Source organism: Dendropsophus ebraccatus, chromosome 1 (assembly GCF_027789765.1).
Source record: "Dendropsophus ebraccatus isolate aDenEbr1 chromosome 1, aDenEbr1.pat, whole genome shotgun sequence".
Taxonomy (NCBI): domain Eukaryota; kingdom Metazoa; phylum Chordata; class Amphibia; order Anura; family Hylidae; genus Dendropsophus; species Dendropsophus ebraccatus.
The window spans coordinates 136,771,896-136,790,030 of NC_091454.1; the positions used below are offsets into that span (position 1 = coordinate 136,771,896).

The 18,135-nt window shown below is 42.4% G+C and overlaps 1 non-coding gene across 1 annotated transcript; it reads right to left on the reverse strand.

Annotated features, from left to right (window-relative positions):
- Nucleotides 1–3,093: 3,093 nt before the first annotated feature.
- On the reverse strand, nucleotides 3,094–3,284 carry LOC138780673 (U2 spliceosomal RNA). The gene has a single exon (XR_011361345.1). It is a non-coding gene; the product is annotated as a U2 spliceosomal RNA (small nuclear RNA).
- Between the last annotated feature and the right edge of the window lie 14,851 nt (nucleotides 3,285–18,135).

Genomic DNA, 18,135 nt, shown 5'->3' on the forward strand with positions numbered 1-18,135 from the left:
ACAGAGGGAGCCTAAGGTTATGTTCACACAACATATCTTTTTGTAAAAGTACGGCCGTTCTTGCAATCAGCAATCAGCAATAAGAATAGATACGTTACCAAGCCTTCTATGGGATCCAAGCCAGAGCGTATACACATAGGGGGAGATTTATCAACAGGGGATTTTTCTAGATGTGGTCTATTTCTGCTTTGGCAAGAATAGACTGGTCTATTTAAAGTGCAATTTACTATCAGGGATAAGCCTGGTCTATTTTCTGTGGTGCTGATTTGTTTGGCTCAGAATTGTCTCTAAATAGTCTCAGAATTGTCTTTAAATTGTCTCATTGGCCCTGGTTTACCTCCTAGGTAATGAGCATTTTCTTCTCCCTTTCTTTTCCAGATACCAGCATGCAGAGGATTACGTCGGATTTGTTTGGACTACATCGATGACCAGCAGACTTTAATGTGCAATAAAATGGTCAACGAGGGGTGTGGGGGTGTTTTTATTTGAATAAAATTTTAATTTTGGTGTATTCTGTTTTCTTTCATTAATTTACAGACTTAGTAGTGGAAGCCGTCTAATAGATGGAATCCATTACTAAGTCAGGGCTTAGTGTTAGCCGGTATAAAATGGCTAACACTAACCCCCCCATTATTACCCCAGTACCCAATGCCACCAGGGATACTGGGAAGAGTCGGGTGCCAGTAGTCCCAGAGCGTCAAAATTGGCACTCCTGGACTGGGCGGCAGCAGGCTGGTAATATTTAGGCTGGGGAGGGCCTAAATAAATAATTTGAAAAAAAAACACATAGGATCCCCCCCCCCCTTTCCATAACCAGCCGGGGTAAAAACCAAGCAATAGCAGCCTAGTAACATCAGGGTGGGAAGAGCCATTGGTTTAGGCCCTCCCCAGCCTTAATATTACCAGCCTGCTACCGCCCGGTCCAGGAGCGCCAATTTTGACGCTCCAGGACCACTGGCACCCGGCTCTTCCCAGTACCCCTGGTGGCATTGGGTACTGGGGTAATAATGGGGGGGTTAGTGTTAGCCATTTTATACCGACTAACACTAGGCCCCGACTTAGTAATGGATTCCGTCTATTAGACGGCTTCCACTACTAAGTCTGTAAAGTAATGAAAGAAAATACAACACACCTAGAATTTTTTTTTTATTCAAATAAAAACACCCCCACACCCCTCGTTGACCATTTTATTGTACAGTAAAGTCTGCCGGTCATGGACGCAGTCCAAACGAATCCGACGTAGTCCTCTGCATGCCGGTATCTGGAAAAGAAAAGACAAAAAAAACACAAGCAAAAACAAACAACAAGTAAGGGGTTAAGTCCTTGGGAGCCAGACTGTAACTCCCATGCTGAAGGTCACTCAGCTTTCCCAGCATCCTCTAAGGTTAACCCATACAGGATCCTGGGAAAGCTGGGTGACCTTCAGCATGGGAGTTAAGGTCTGGCTTCCAGGGACTTAACCCCCTGGGCACCAGACTTGCTGGGGCAGGTGCAGTGCGATCTCCATGGGGGGGGGATTACCTGCTGCTGCTTCCTCCATTGTTGATAGCTGTCCCGGGATGTCCCGATAAGCCCCGCCCCTATACGACCGTGTCAGATGCAGGGGGCGAGGCTTTCCCTCGCGGGGGGCGGGGCTTACCTGGACATCCCGGGACAGCTAGCAACAATGGAGGAAGCAGCAGCAGGTAACCCCCACCATCTCCCTCCTCAGAGCGCATTGCATCTGCCCAGCAAGGAAGGGGGTTAAGTGCCCCCCTTCTTTGCTGAGGCAGATGCAGTGCGCTCTGGGCAGGGGGGGAGGGTGATGGTGGGGGTTACCTGCTGCTGCTTCCTCCATTGTTGCTAGCTGTCCCGGGATATCCGGTAAGCCCCCCCCCCGCAACGGACATGGTCGAATAGGGGGTGGGGCTTATCGGGACATCTCGTGACAGCTATCAACAATGGAGGAAGAAGCAGCAGGTAACCCCCCCCATGGAGATCACACTGCATCTGCCCCAGCAAGGAAGGGGGTTAAGTGCCCCCTTCCTTGCTGGTGCAGGTGCAGTGCCACAACAGTCTGGTTCCCAGGGGCTTAAGCCCCTGGGAGCCAGACTGTTACTTCTCTGCCGGAATTTTAAATTTCCCGCCCAGAAGCAGACTGCTTTCTGCTTTTGGGTGGGAAACCCTTCCTTACTGTACCGCCACAGAAGGTTAGTAGTGATGCTGCTGCATCACTACTTAACCCCTTACACTCCATGGACCGGGTGCACTGCACCCGACCCACGGAGCATACCGGCTCCACATTACAGCTGGTGAAATAGACCACCTCTAGTGTGGAGTGAGTTTGCGACACATGTGCGACTATTTTAGATAGTCGCACATGATAAATTAGGCACACTTTCAGCGTAAGCTTAAGTAGGCATGATCAGTCTATGTCGGGGAAAAATCGCAAAATTTAGCGCAGCTACAGTATGCGGTTGCTCCAAATTTTGTGACTTTTCCACTCAAAAAAAAAGGTATAAATTTTTAATAAATCTCCCTCATAGTATACGCTCTGGCTGGGATCTCTCGCGGTGCCGTAGAAAACTGACATGTCAGTTTTCTGTGGCCGCTATTCAGTGAATAGCGGCCATAGAAAACAATGTCAGTGCACACTATGAAGCGAGCTGCTGCGGCCGCAAGCTTCATAGTGTGCACTGGGGAGTTTAGATGCGGGCGTGCACGAATGCACCCGCATCAGAACTCTGTGGCGTGAAAGATTATCCAGCCGGTACTGCAGTGTAAACATGACCTAATGCTGTATGAATGGAGGAGGTGACCTAATAGTTTAGCGGCACAGAGGAGGGTGTTATCTATTCTATGCTCAAAGGTGGGCCTAGTACTTAAAATAGCACTGTATATTCATTGATAGGGGCACAGTTTATTCACTATTTCAAATATGGAGCACAGTATATTAAAATATGGTACACATTATATAATTCATATATGGTGGCACAGTATATAATTAATTCATTTGCAAGGCACAGTGTATTATAATGGTTAATGGTGTGAATGTAGTATACTACAGACCTTGCCCTGGCAATTTTCTGCACATCCTGTATATGTTTTTTTTTTTTTTGGTGCACTGAACCTGGAGGCACTGCAATACCAGGTCAATGCCTGGAGAGGACAGAGCAAGCTCTTTTTCCATCTCCCTGTTCTAAAAATTGATTTAATATATGGTCCCCAGATAGGGGATGTATCAGATATTAAACTGATAAGAACAGAAACTACACTTGATCTTAGCCAAAAGGCCGAGAAGCGATAATCCTGTATATGTTAATACAGCAGGTCTCTAAAATGTATATATGTTGGAAACATAGTTATGTAGCAGTATGTATCCTTTCTCATGCTTGCCCTCTGAATCTCTAGTGCCCTAGCGCTAATATAACTGCAAATATTCTTCAGGACTGGCTCATTTGATCTTCAAATCTCCCCAGATCTCAATGTGCTGGAACAAGTCTGATCCATGGAGGCTGCACCTTACAACTTACAAGGCTTAATGGATAAGCTACTAACTTCCGATACCACATAACCCTTTCATTGGTATTGGGTCCATACCTTACTGTGTCTGAATTGTTTTGATTGGATTAAGGGATGTACATTATTTAGAATATCTGTTTATATTACTAAAGACGTTAAGGGTTAATTTCATTATTGATACACTGTTTACACATATTCAATGGAGTGTAACTAAATGTTAGGGAATATGTTGCTACCTGAAGTCTGCATCTATAATTTAATGTTTATGTGTATATCATTATTTAGCTATTTAATAGGTATCATACTTGTGGCTCTGGTTGCCTAGCAACCTTCTACCGTTCTCTGTGAGGCTTAAATATGATTCATTGAAAGGTGTTGACTAATTCTCATTCTCATATTATGAATATTTTTATTAAAGAAATCCAAAGTAAGCTGCCCCAAAATGTTACCGATATCCCCTAGGAATAAAAGAAAAATGCTTTTCCTACATATACTTGATAGATCTGAGATATTATTGAAGCTTTAAAGCTTTAGCGAGAACTTTACTGTAATTAAGAGCACTGCTGAATTTCATATGAAGGGATATCACATCTAAAGCACAGGAGCATAAGGAGACCCTCTATAAATATGACATTATCAATTAAATAAAGGGCAGAACCACCAAGCCACAAGAGCAAGTAAAAGCTGCATGTCAAGCTTTAGGCTTCATCCACACATCCATAGGGCTGTCTGTAGCCACGGACCCATAGCTATGGACCGCACTACTGATGTACATCCATAGCTATCGGCAGTGAATTGACCCATTCATTAGTGAATGAGATAATGGCCCCGTAACACATACTTGCATGTGACCATAGCCATTCAAATGAATGGGTCCATAGTGTGGCCGCAATTGTGGACAGATTTTATGTGAAAGAGGCCTTGTACTAAGTAGAACCCACATGGTCTAGCTTTTGTTAAATTTTTTGAAATATTGTCATTTATCTCTTTTATGAAAACTATGCACATCCACAAGTTGTAAAATAATGAATTTTATTGTAGCAACTAAAACTAAAAAGGGACTGTATACAGCATTAGGGTACAAACCCACTTGACGTATTTGCTGCGTGAATCAGTCTTAAAAATAAGCAGGCAAAACGCAGGTTGGCTTTATACGATTGTTCTGCATTAAAATACGCAATTGCGTATTTATGAAGCGTGAAGCTTGTTGTTAGCAAAGCATCAGTTGTTAACAACCTGTGTGAAAAACGCATGTAGCTTCACGCTTCAAAAATACGCAATTGCATATTTTAATGCAGAACAATCGTATAAAGCCAACCTGCGTTTTGCCTGCTTATTTTTAAGACTGATTCACGCAGTAAATAAGTCAAGTGGGTTTGTACCCTTAAACTAAAAACTCCTAAAGGGAGATCATGGTGGAACAACCCTTCTACCGAGAACCTATTAGTCAATCTACAACCATGTAAATGACTATAATACCCTTAGATCAGGGGTAGGGAACATTGGCTCTCCAGCTGTTGCACATGGCCACCGGTGACCACAGAGAAATGGCATAGTACATCCATTCCTTGTTTGGAAAAATTGTGACAATTTGTTAAGTGTAATATTTAGAAATAACGTATCTTCTGGCCATCTTGGGTGTATTTAACCCACTGAGGCAGGTGGCATATTTCGTCCATTCCCTGTTTGGAAAAATTGCAGCACTTTCCTTAGTGTTTTATTAAAAAATAATGCCCTTTTTGGCCATCTAGGGTGAGGCTAACCCACAGAGTCATGTGGCTTATTAAGTCCATTTTCTGTCTAGGATATCAGTCAGGGTGGGAAAAGTGGCGGAACAAGTAGTTGTGGTAGTGCTAATAGCAACAGGTGTGGCAACAGGGTGCAGCTACCTATACAAGTCAGTGGTCAAGTTGTGACCAGTCAGCCTGCAGTTGTGGATTGGCTCTTCCTGAATTCCAGCTCCACACAAGGCAGTAGCCATACTTGGAGCCAGCTAACATGATCATCAGACACAACCGTTACATGGCAAGAGCAGTCTCTCTGCTCAGCCCCTTCTCCTATTTTGACTAAGTCAAACACCTTCAAAGCACCATCAGCCTCCCAACTTTTTTCAAGCCTAGCACTACGTTTGGAGTCTCAACTGTTATTTTCAGATGATGAAGAGGAATGTCCAGATGGTAAGTGTTTAGAAGGCCGTGTTGAGATGGCAGCCATTAAAAGCCCTCAAGGCAGTCAGGAGAGCCTGTGAAGGCACCTTCTAAATCACACTGCCTAACACTGGAGAATGACAGCATTGGAAAATAAACCTTGATCCCCAATTACGAAGATGATGATGTTGCAGACTGCGATTGGGGTACAGGTCCACAGGCAGAATCAACATAATCATCAGGGAAGGAAGGTGTGGTTGTGCCAGCAAGTGGGTGTCAAGGGAGAGGTGGACCTCCACAAGGCAAAAGGAGTAGGTGTACACCCTCACCCAGATGGCCGACTAGAAATCAGGAATAATCAGCCAGGCGGTGTACCCCCAGGCAGCAGCAGAAGTCAACAGCCAGTACACACTCCACCTGCTACTAAGAGATGTCAATACCATTCTAAAGTTTGGCAGTTTTTTCTGACTGTCAACCAGTGTGCACACTCTGTAAATGGAAATCAGCCATGGGTCAAGTGTAAACATTGGTACCACTGCAATGAGAAAGCACCTGGAATGCCACCACCTCAATGGATGGCAGAATCAGGACCCCGAGGCCACTGCTTTTCAGCAACCATGAATGGCAGTATCTACCATTGCGCAACACTTAATTAGCACCAGCCAGGGTTCCTCTACCTCTGTTGGAGGCAGCAGCTCTCACTTGGTACAATCCACCTCTATCTCCTTCATTGGGCTATGCGGTCAAACATCAGCTCTGCTTAGACAGCAATCACTGTCTGAGTCCATGGGCCGTAAACAGCAGTATAGCAACACCCATCCCACGGCACTGAAGCTGAATGCTCACCTGGCTAATTTTTTTGACTTGCAGCTGCTCCCATTCAAGGTAGTAGATTCCAAATCATTCAGGGAGCTGATGGCTTGTGCCCACCCATCAAGTGGAAAGTACTAAGTAGGTATTATTTTTCCAAGCAGGCTGTTCCATCGCTTCACAGCTACCTGCAGAATAAAATTGCCAACTCTTTTCTGTCTCCAACTGGGTGCACCTCAGCACTGACTTGTGGAGCTCCAGCTATACTCAAGGGCAATATATGTCGATCACTGCCCACTAGATTAGCATTCTTCCAAGGGAGTTGTAGCAATAGCATCAACTGGTCACACTGATCTTGCCTCTGCGTTGCTTTTAAGGGCTATCATCAGGGTCCTTAGCCTCTTCCTCCACCACCTTGGCCTCAGCTACTCAGTAGTAGGAAAGGCATCCTGTCCCAGGAACTGCATGGCAGTATCAGGGAAGAAATTGCTAACTGGCTGATCATTGTAACAGCTAGAAGGACGAGGCTGTCTTGCCTAAGTTTGGAGAGGCTGACTTTCATAAAAATGAATCAAGCCTGGATAGCACCGGATTTTACTACGCCTGTGCCTGATGTAAAGGATTAATTCCCCACCCAGCACATGACAGACAGTGTCTATCCAAGTCCCCATTACCATAAATGCCAAACATAGGTAATTTTTAAAAAATATATATGTAAAGAAATGTTTAGACCCCAAATAATCTGATATTCACAAAAAAAATCCCCAAAGTCAATTCAGAAACATGTAAATAAACAACCTTAACATCAAATAAATTACCCATGGTGTGGCTGAATTACACTATTTACAACACAGGCAGATACAGTATATCCACAGCAGCTTTATACCTCTGCAAAGTGAATTATGCAATCCATCCCCCAAGAACAGTAATATCCAGACACAAATCCCCATTACTATGGTTTACAAAGACAACATTCTCCTTCTTTTAAACCATAGCCGTGTGGTTCCATCCCTGTTTCTTGTGCCACAGTATATTACAATTTGTATCCCATTTTTTCGGACACGCATGGCGAGTGGCTGATAACTGTTCTTGGGGTTTTAAATATTGTGAGGGTAGTTAGAGTCGCACAATGGTTGTCGATAAGGTAATTGTGTGAGGTTTTAACTTCTCTTGTGGTTTCGTGGGTGGTTTCATGGTATAGGAAGGGCTCTTGATGGGATATATTACTGAGGATGCTGTCCTCTAAATGTGATATAAGAAACTTCTAAAGCTACTACCAGCAGCAAGTTACCTTGCCTTAGTTATTGTGCATTCTTTCGTGAATGCACAATTAGGGTGAGTTTTTTTGGGAGTGACCAAAGCGAGGGGGGAGGGTCACTCCCATACCCCATCACCAATTCACCAAGTACTGTCCTGGGAGAAAACGTAATTTTGTGCCACTGATCCACGAACATGAACTTCTGTCCTGTAAGAAAACTTTTTTTATGCCAAAGATCCACGACGCCAACTGCTGACCTAACAGAAAACGTTATTTTAGAACAGTGCTTCTCAACTCCAGTCCTCAGGCCTCACCAACAGGTCATGTTTTGAGGATATCCCATACAAAGATCACCTGTTATAACACCTGATGCACTGAGTATAATTATATCACCTGTGAAATACTAAGGAATCTTCAAAACATGACCTGTTGGTGAGGCCTGAGGACTGGAATTGAGAAGCACTGTTTTAGAACACTCATCCGCTAAATTAGTTAGCACCAGTCTGCTACTGACAGCTTCAATGCTTTAACATGCTTTAACATGTCAAATATGCAGGAGCAGACTACCTTCTGTTTAACTCCTTATGTACTGCAGTGTGTAAGTGACCCAATGTTCAAAAGACAAGGAAATCTTTGCTCTACTGCTGGTGCACTGAAAACCCCTGACCTCTGCACAGATGGGCAAGCAGTGAGAACAGAGGTCAGGGGTTACCAGTGCATGGAAGGAAAGTTTTTTTATCCCGTCTTCTGCCTGTTAACCCTTTTTTGTGTTGCAGCATGTAAGTAAACATTGGGTCACTTGCACACTGCAGTACATAAGGGGTTAAGTAGAAGGACACAGGAGGCTCTTATGTTCTCCCCGGGCCCCCCTCCTGCACGGCCCCACAGCAACCGCCCATCCTGCCTCTATGGTAGCGACACCACTGGCCACTATGGGTGCTACAGTGGTAGTTAAACTTCGCACTGTGCCCTGTACATCAATCATACTGGGTAGGAAGGGGTGGAACAGGGAGGAGGCATGCATGATTCAGCTCTGCACAGCCTTTATGACACTTGAGCTTGAAAGGAAAACATAATTTATTAACCTTGAAAACAGCCATCAGCTAAGAGACAAGTATCATTTGTGTTATCGCTTATCTACTATCTACTCATGTCTGAGGCTCTGATCATAATATACTGTATGCCTGACAGATTACTTGTTAAAGGCAACAAACAAGTTTAAAATCTTTAAGTGAACAGATCCTTTTCTAATACAGGTGGATTCAGAAAGAACGATGCAAATTGCCTCGGAATTCATAACCGAGTGAACATAGCACACACTTATTTACATGGAAAGACACACCGTCTAGCCAGGTTCTATACATACATATGTTCAAAGTGATTTTCATTGGTGACATAGCAGATGTCTAAGCGGTAATCCATCTCTGTCCAGATGCGTGCCAGCATATTCCCAGATATGGACAGAGACAGTGGCTGGGGAGAGCATTGTGTCATGTGATTGCAGCATCTATTGTTGTGCTGTGCACGTCTGCACACACACACACACACACACACACACACACAGATGGTGAAAGATTAATTTTCTTTATTATGAATTAGTCACTATTTAGTCCATTGTTAGTAAAAGCATCCTACAAGTTTTACAATATTTATCCCAAAGTGAAAGTCAAAGTGAAATGTGCAAATTAATGAAGAGATGCACGCCTCGTAGTTAGAGATGAGCGAATTTACAGTAATAACAACGCAAAGTCTAGTTACCCAGGATTGGATCCAGCTTTTCCCAGCACCCAGTGAGGAGCAGCACAGAGCTACAGTCCATTAAATGGAAGCAAGCTAATGAGCGGATTGCAGAGATATGGAAGCGCTTTGCTTTGTTATTACTGTAAATTCGCTTATCTCTACTCTTAATAAATATGGCATCTCAGTGCTAGAAAGGTGAGAGGGTAATGAACATAAACATACTGCTACTTGCTTTACTTTGAAAGAAATGTAATCCTTCTTTTGCTGATCTTTGCATTTCCTTCATGAAGCTCTCTGCTCTATATAATGGAAGTAGAGGAGGTGACAGTCCAGTGCAGAGAGTCCAGGACACTCCCACAGGAGATCACAGGTATTTCAGCCTCCTTTACATATTACAAAAGGCTTATAACTTGGCTCTGGGAAGACTATGGAGCTAAAACAGGTATGCCTGGATTACTAGCCCTATCAAGCCATTGATTTACATCACTGGTTTCCCACTGATAGATGCGTTTTAAAAGTACATTTTTTGAACTTTTCTTTTTTGGCCACACCCCTCTCATACCCCTACTTGTAAAAAGGAGTAGTCATAAATTATGTCAAAAATGTGCTGTATGCCAGATTTTTACTTCTTTAGGGGTTGACCACTTTATAGTAAAATTATTCAGTATACAGTATTAGTAAGTGTACTCACTGCACTGCACTGACAGTGGCTCCTTGTGTACCTCATAGTGATAAAATCAGACCCGCTTCTCCAGGCTGTGCTGCCTTGCTCTGTGGTGATTCTGTCCATAAGATGGCTGACATGGAGGAGCATGTGACGATTTCCCTCACCCCAGTATCCACAACTGATCCTGTATATGCCTATGGAGGACATAGAGGAAAGAGTATCGTCACATGCTCCTTCATGTCAGCCATATTATGGACAGAATCCCCACAGAGCAGGAAGATACAGCCTGGAGGAGTGGAGTCTGATTTTAGCTCTATGGTGTACATAAGGAGTTGCTGTTAGTAAGTGCAGTGAGTACACTTACTATTACTGCACACTGAACAATTTTACTATAAAGTGGCCAACCCTTTAAATGGCACAAAACTGGTGTAAATGGTTTGACAAAAATCCTCTCTTCAATTCTGTTGATTGAATAAAAAATGAAGTACAGATCATGTAGCCGTGTCAGGTAAAATTAGTTTAGAAAAACAATATTGCCTAGAAACAGCAGGAATTCTCAACCTGTATAAGAAATAATTTCACTAAGAGGATCATTACAGAACATTGAATAGAAGTTAGTCTTTACAGGAAAAAGAAGAAAATTGAACGTCTGCACAATGTTGTTAGAAAATCACTTATCTGTATAAATCCTCAGGAAACAAACAGAGAAAAAAGAAATCAAAACAAATGTTGCTAAATGTAAAACTAAGCAAAGAAATAGAAGGAAAGACAGTGTCTGTTAGCTTCTATAAGTCATCGCGGAAAGACACGTAGTGTAGTTCAGAAAGCACAAAATCTGCAAAAAAAAAAAAAGCAATCTGGTTAGCTAAAATGGAATCTGAAAAACTGATTGCAAGAGTATAAAACAAATACAAAGGTGTGCTTCAGAATACACATTATTGGACCAGATAAAGGTTAGATGTAGTATTGATTGGTGAGAATGAAGTAGATAGAAATACCACAGAAAAAAAGAGTTTCTCCAGTAGTTAGTTGAAGGAGTGGCGGTATATGACACTTACAGAAAATAAAGAAGCATTGTATAATACTGTAGAAAACTGATTTTACTATTCGGAAAATGATTACATTGTTTGCAGTGATTAGAATCAATACACTTTACTGATGCTGCTTACGTAACATGGCTATTATTAGGGGGGTGAAGTATCCAAGGTAGAAATTGAATACAATAGCATGACATGCTAGCATAATGCTAATCATGCTGCAGTTTACATTGCAACCACACAAAGAAGCCTAGCACATACATATAACGACAGAGACAGGAAATCATTTTTTTTTTAACTTAAAGTTAGTGATCTCATGTTATAAGATGGGATAAATCTAAAAATGAGAAAGAAAAAAATGTATATGTTACAAATGTGTTTTTTATGTTCCCATACATTTGCTAATTGATCTGTACAACCAATATATTTTACCGATATGCACTTGGGGAGAAGGAATCCTCTGTCTCAGTATAATATTGGCAGCTTTGTGTTAGTAAAGACTTCAGAAGAGAAAGATTTGGGTTTTTTTTTCTTACAGCCTTAAAATGAGTCACCAGTGCAATTAAGTGGTAATTAAAGGGGTTATCGAGCGCTACAAAAACATGGCCACTTTTCCCCCTACTGTTGTCTCCAGTTCAGGTGCGGTTTGCAATTAAGCTCCATTTACTTCAATGGAACTGAGTTTCAAAACCCCACCCAAACTGGAGACAACAGTAGGGGGAAAGTGGCCATGTTTTTGTAGCGCTGGATAACCCCTTTAAAGCTAATTGTATACTGGGCTGTACAGCTAGAGGTATAACCAGTAGGAAGGAGATTGTGATCCCGCTGTATAGAGCTCAATGGGCTTTAAAATGGTGGAGATTGTCAGGAATAAAACATATCAGGAAAGAAAGACTTAAGGATTTGAATCTGTATAGTCCAAAGGAAAGAAAGGAAGGAAATGTGTACTTGTGTGTGTGCTTGCAGGGGTTGGTGTGTGTGTGTGTGTGGGGGGGGGGGGGGGGGGGGGGGGGGGGGGGGGGGGGGGGGGGGGGGGGGCATAATCTTAATTATTTGACGGTTAAATAAAGTCCAAGAAAAAAAAAAAAACTGACACCCCCTTCCTGTTGTTCTTCTATTATTAATATTATTATTTTTATTATTATCGTTATTATTATTATCATCATCGTTGTTATTATTATTATTATTATTATTATTATTATTATTATTATTATTAACTATTATTATTATTATTATTATTATTATTATTATTATTATTATTATTATTATTATTATACAAATTTAGTTCTTTCCTGATGCTCCTTTAAAAGATGACGACAGGAAATTTAATAAACCCATCCAGAACTTCCCCAGAAGGAGAAACGATCTGTAGACAACAGGGGGGAAGTTCAGTTATAAGTTCAGGTATAAACATTGACTTAAAGGGACAGCTACCTCCAAAGGTTGGAGCTCTATAGCTGCTTTGCATATGCTTCTTCCTAAAATTCTCACTGGAATATGAATGACCTGTACATTTTCACATATCTTTTAGGCACCATGGGGGAGATTTATCAAGGGGTGTAAAATTTAGACTGGTGCAAACTGCCCACAGCAACCAATCACAGCTCAGCTTTCCTTTCAGCACTGCCTAAAGCTGAGCTGTGATTGGTTGTTGTGGGCAGTTTGCACCAGTCTAAATTTTACACCCTTTGATAAATCTCCCCCAGTGTCTGTTTGGTAAAATAATGGCGGTAACGTTCAGGACATTTATTGGTGGTCGTCTTTTCAGCAAAATTCAATGGACCTTTAAAAATAGCAACACCCAAAAGGGTGTTGAAAGCAGCCGTCATTCCTCCAAAACATAAATAATGTACCTAGAGTCATCATTGCAATGATCGCTGCCAAAGTGTGTTACATAACGGCCAAAATTTGATACTCAAAATAACGACAATTTTTTTTTTTAGTACCAAATCAATTATTTAGATGTAAAATGGTTTCCCAATTTAAATAAAGAACAAATGACAGTACGATATACCTTGCAGATTTCAAAATAGTGCCCTTGTCTATCCTGGTGTATATGGGGATGTTATAAGCCAATGTAAGCAGAGACACCAAGATGCACCAGCAGTAGAGATGAGCGAACCTCGAGTATGCTCGAGTCCATCCGAACCCGAACTTTCGGCATTTGATTAAGGGTGGCTGCTGAAGTTGGATAAAGCCCTAAGGCTATGTGGAAAACATGGATATAGTCATTGGCTGTATCCATGTTTTCCAGACAACCTTAGAGCTTTATCCAACTTCAGCAGCTGCAACTAATCAAATGCCGATCGTTCAGGTTCGGATGGACCCTAACCCAGTTTGCTCATCTCTAACCAGCAGGAGTCCTGGTGCTTGACACAGCAAGGTGTTCTGTAGTTTAATATTTTACACCCCTAGCAGGCTGTCTTTTTTTTTCTTTTCTTTAATTTAAATTGAAAAACCTGTTTACCGAAACATTCTGTCCATTCACTGTGCATTTTAATAACATTATATTTTAATGGATTGGACAATCCCACACATGGCAATACTAAACATGCTTATGTTTGCTGATTTTTTTCACTTTTTATTTAAAAAAATGGGAAAAGGAAGTGATTTCAACTTTTTTTTAATATAGATGCTTTTCCACATGGCCACGTGATTGTAATAATGCATACAGTAGTTTAATCTCAGTATGAGGCAAGTTAGCATTGCCCTGGAAATCACCTGCACCTCTCAAGGAAATCCTAATGTGCAATCCCATGTGCAGCCGGGCAGTGCCTCTATTAGCCGGCGTGGGTCCCGTTGCCGCGCCGGATAATTAAGCCTCTAAGTGCAGCTGTCAAACCTGACAGCTGCACTTAGATGCTGTGCTCTCCCTGTCCCTGGTGTCTAGTTGGATGGATCTCCCCCCGCGATGCGATCGCGGGGGGGAGATCCGTTCTTCTGCCCGTGCCTGGCCTCAGCGTCAAAATGACGCTGATCCCGACTCGGCAATAGATTGCTATGGCCTGCAGCAGGCCATAGCAATCTATGACCGATCTGATGGATCTTTGCTGTGTATATACACAGCATTGATCTCTATGAGAGATCAGTGCTGTTTATATACAAGTCCCCCAGTGGGACTTCTAGTTAACGTAAAAATTATATATTTTTTTTTATTAATAAAAAATCCCCTCCCCCATTAAAAGTCCAAATCACCCCCCTTTTCCCATTTTATAAATAAATAAACAAATAAATAAACTTTTTTAGTATCTCCATGCGCGTAATCGCCCAAACTATTAATCACATTCCTGATCTCGCACCATAAACGGCGTCAGCGCAAAAAAAATTCCAAAGTGCAAAATTGCGCATTTTTGGTCGCATCAAATCCAGAAAAACTGTAATAAAAAGTGATCAAAAAGTCATATATGTGCAATCAAGGTACCGATAGAAAGAACACATCATGGCGCAATAAATGACCCCTTACACAGCCCCATAGACCAAAGGATAAAAGCGCTTTAAGCCTGGGAATAGATCGATTTTAAGGAACATATATTTGTTAACAATGGTTTGAATTTTTTACAAGCCATCAGGTACAATAAAAGTTATACATGTTACATATCGTAAATAAAAATGCCCAAATAATCTAGTCCTAAACGCACCAAAATATATGCCAAACAAAAACAAAGATCCACAGGGGATCACAAAAATGCAGGACAATCACAAATAAATATAATTATAATCTTTATTCAAATATTTCTTATTTAAAATTTCATACATATGAAGGGAATGAAACAGAACCAAATACATACATTAGTGAGGGGACATGAAAAGATGTTTTATGAAATCATATATTGCATATGCATAAAGATTAACCCCTTCAAGACCAAGCCTATTTGCACCTAAAAGACCAGGCTCATTTTTCAAAATCTGACCTGTCTCACTTTATGCTCTTATAGCTCAGTGATGCTTTAACGTATGCTAGCGATTCTGAGATTGTTTTTTCGTCACATATGGCACTTTATATTAGTGGCAAAATTTGGTCACTACTTTGTGTGTTTTTTGTGAAAAACATCAAAATATCATGAAAAATTGAAAAAATTAGCATTTTATGAACTTTGAAATTCTCTGCTTCTAAAAAAGAAAGTCGTATCACATAAATTAGTTACTAAGTCACATTACCGATATGTCCTCTTTATTCTGGCTTCATTTCATAAACATATTTTACTTTTTTAGGGTGTTACGGGGCTTAGAAATTTATCAGCAAATTACCACATTTTCGTAAAAGTTTCCAAAACTGATTTTTTTAGGGACCAGTTCTTTTCTTAAGTTGATTTAGGAGGCTTGTATACTGGAAACCCCCATAAGTGACCCCATTTTGGAAATTAGACACCTTAAAGAATTAATCTAGGGGTATAATGAGCATTTTAACCCTACAGGGGCTGGAGGAAAGTATTCACCATTAGGCCGTAAAAAATGAAAAATTACAATTTTCCAATAATATATACGTTTAGATTAAAGTTTCTCATTTTCAAAAGGAACATGAGAGAAAACGCACCCCAAAATTTGTAACGCAGGTTCTCTTGAGTACTATGGTACCCCATATGTGGGCGTAAACCACTGTATGGGCACACAGCGGGGCTCAGAAGGAAGGGAGCACCATCTAGCTTTTCCATTGCAGATTTTGCTGAAGAAGTTTCCGAGCGCCAGGTGCATTTGCAGTGCCCCTGTAGTGTCAGCAGAGAGAAAACCCCTCATAAGTCACCCCATTTTGGAAAGTACACCCCTCAAAGAATTCATCTTGGGGTAGGATGAGCATTTTGACCCCACAGGTGTTAGAGGAAAGTATTCAAAATTAGACAGTAAAAATGAAAAACTCGAATTTTTCCAATAATATGTTCCTTTAGTTTGAATTTTCTCCATTTCACGAGGAACAGGAGAGAAAATTCACCCCAAAATCTGTAACACAGGTTCTCCTGAGTAAAAAGGTACCTCATATGTGGGCATAAACCACTGTATGGGCACACAGCCGGGCTCAGAAGGGAAGGAGCGCCAATTAGCTTTTTCAATGCAGATTTTGCTGCAGAAGTTTCTGAGTGCCAGGTGCGTTTGCAGAGCCCCTGTAGTGCCAGCGGAGTAAAATCTCGTCATAAGTCACCCCATTTTGGAAAGTGCCCCCCTCAAAGAATTCATTTTGTGGTGTGGTGAGCATTTTGACCCCACCGGTATAAGAGGAAAGTATTCAAAAGTAGACAGTAAAAATGAAAAACTCGAATTTTGTCCAATAATTTGTTCCTTTAGTTTGAAATTTCTCAATTTCACAAGGAACAGGAGAGAAATTTCACCACAAAATCTGTAATGCAGGTTCTCCTGAGTAGAACGGTACCGCATATGTGGGTATAAACCACTGTATTGGCACACAGTCGGGCTCAGAAAGGAAGGAGCGCCAATTAGCATTTTTCGTGCAGATTTTTCTGAAGAAGTTTCTGAGCGCCAGGTGCATTTGCAGCGCCCCTGTAATGTCTACAGAATAGACCCCCCCCAAAAGTCACCCCATTTTGGAAAGTACACCCCTCAAAGAGTTCATCTTGGGGTAGGATGAGCATTTTGGCCCCACAGGTATTAGAGGAAAGTATTCAAAATTGGCTAGTAAAAATGAAAAACTTGAATTTTTCCAATAATATGTTGGTTTAGTTTGAAATTTCTAAATTTCACAAGGAACATGGGAGAAAATGTACCCCAAAATCTGTAACGCAGGTTCTCCCGAGTACAACGGTACCCCATATGTGGGCATAAACCACTGTATGGGCACACAGCAGGGCTCAGAAGGGAAGGAGTGCCAATTTGCTGGAGCAAAACAGTAGCTAGTAATAGTTATTAGAATAGCGCAGTTACTAAAATAAAATAAAAAAAACTAGATTACAGGTAATGTGGGGTGGTTCCGGGTAATTTGGAGGTGGTTACGGGCAGTCTGGGGTGGTTACGGGCAGTCTGAGGTGGTTACGGGTAATCTGGGGTGGTTACGGGTAATCTGGGGTGGATACTGTCAACATGGGGAGGTCACGGGCAACCTGCTGTGGTTACGGCAACCTGGGGTGGTTACAGGCAACCTGGGGTGGTTACAGGCAACCTGGGGTGAATACGGACAACCTGCTGTGGTTACGGACAACCTGCTGTGGTTACAGACAATCTAGGGTGGTTACAGTTAACCTGCTGTGGTTACGGGCAACATGGGGTGGTTACAGACAGTGTGGGGTGGTTACAGACAATCTGGGGTGGTTACAGACAATCTGGGGTGGTTACAGGCAACCTGCTGTGGTTACGGATAAACTGAAGTGCTAATAGGTAATATGAGGTGGGTACCTGTAATCTGGCGTGGTTGCGGGCAATCTGGAGGTGGTCACTGGCAATTTGGGGTGGTTAGAGGCAAGGTGCGGTGGTCAGAGGCAAGGTGCGGTGGTCAGAGGCAAGGTGCGGTGGTCAGAGGTGACGTGCGGTGGTCAGTGGCGACGTGCGGTGGTCAGTGGCGACGTGCGGTGGTCAGAGGCGACGTGCGGTGGTCAAAGGCGACGTGCGGTGGTCAGAGGCGACGTGCGGTGGTCAGAGGCAAGGTGCGGTGGTCAGATGCGACGTGCGGTGGTTGCGTGCAATCTGGGGGGTTACATGTAATCTGGCATGATTACGGGCAACCTGGGGTGGTTATGCGCAACCTGCAGTGGTTACGGGCAACCTGGAGGGGTTACAGACAATCTAGAATTGTTACGGATAGACTGAAGTGCTTATAGGTAATCTGGGGTGGGTACATGTAATTTGGGGTGGTTACAGGCAATCTGGGGTGATTACGGACAATCTGGAGGGGGTCACTGGCAACGTGCGGTGGTTACGGGCAGTGTGCGGTGGTTACGGGCAACGTGCGGTGGTTACGGTCAACGTGCGGTGGTTACGGTCAACGTGCGGTGGTTGCGGTCAATGTGCGGTGGTTACGAGTAATCTGGGGGG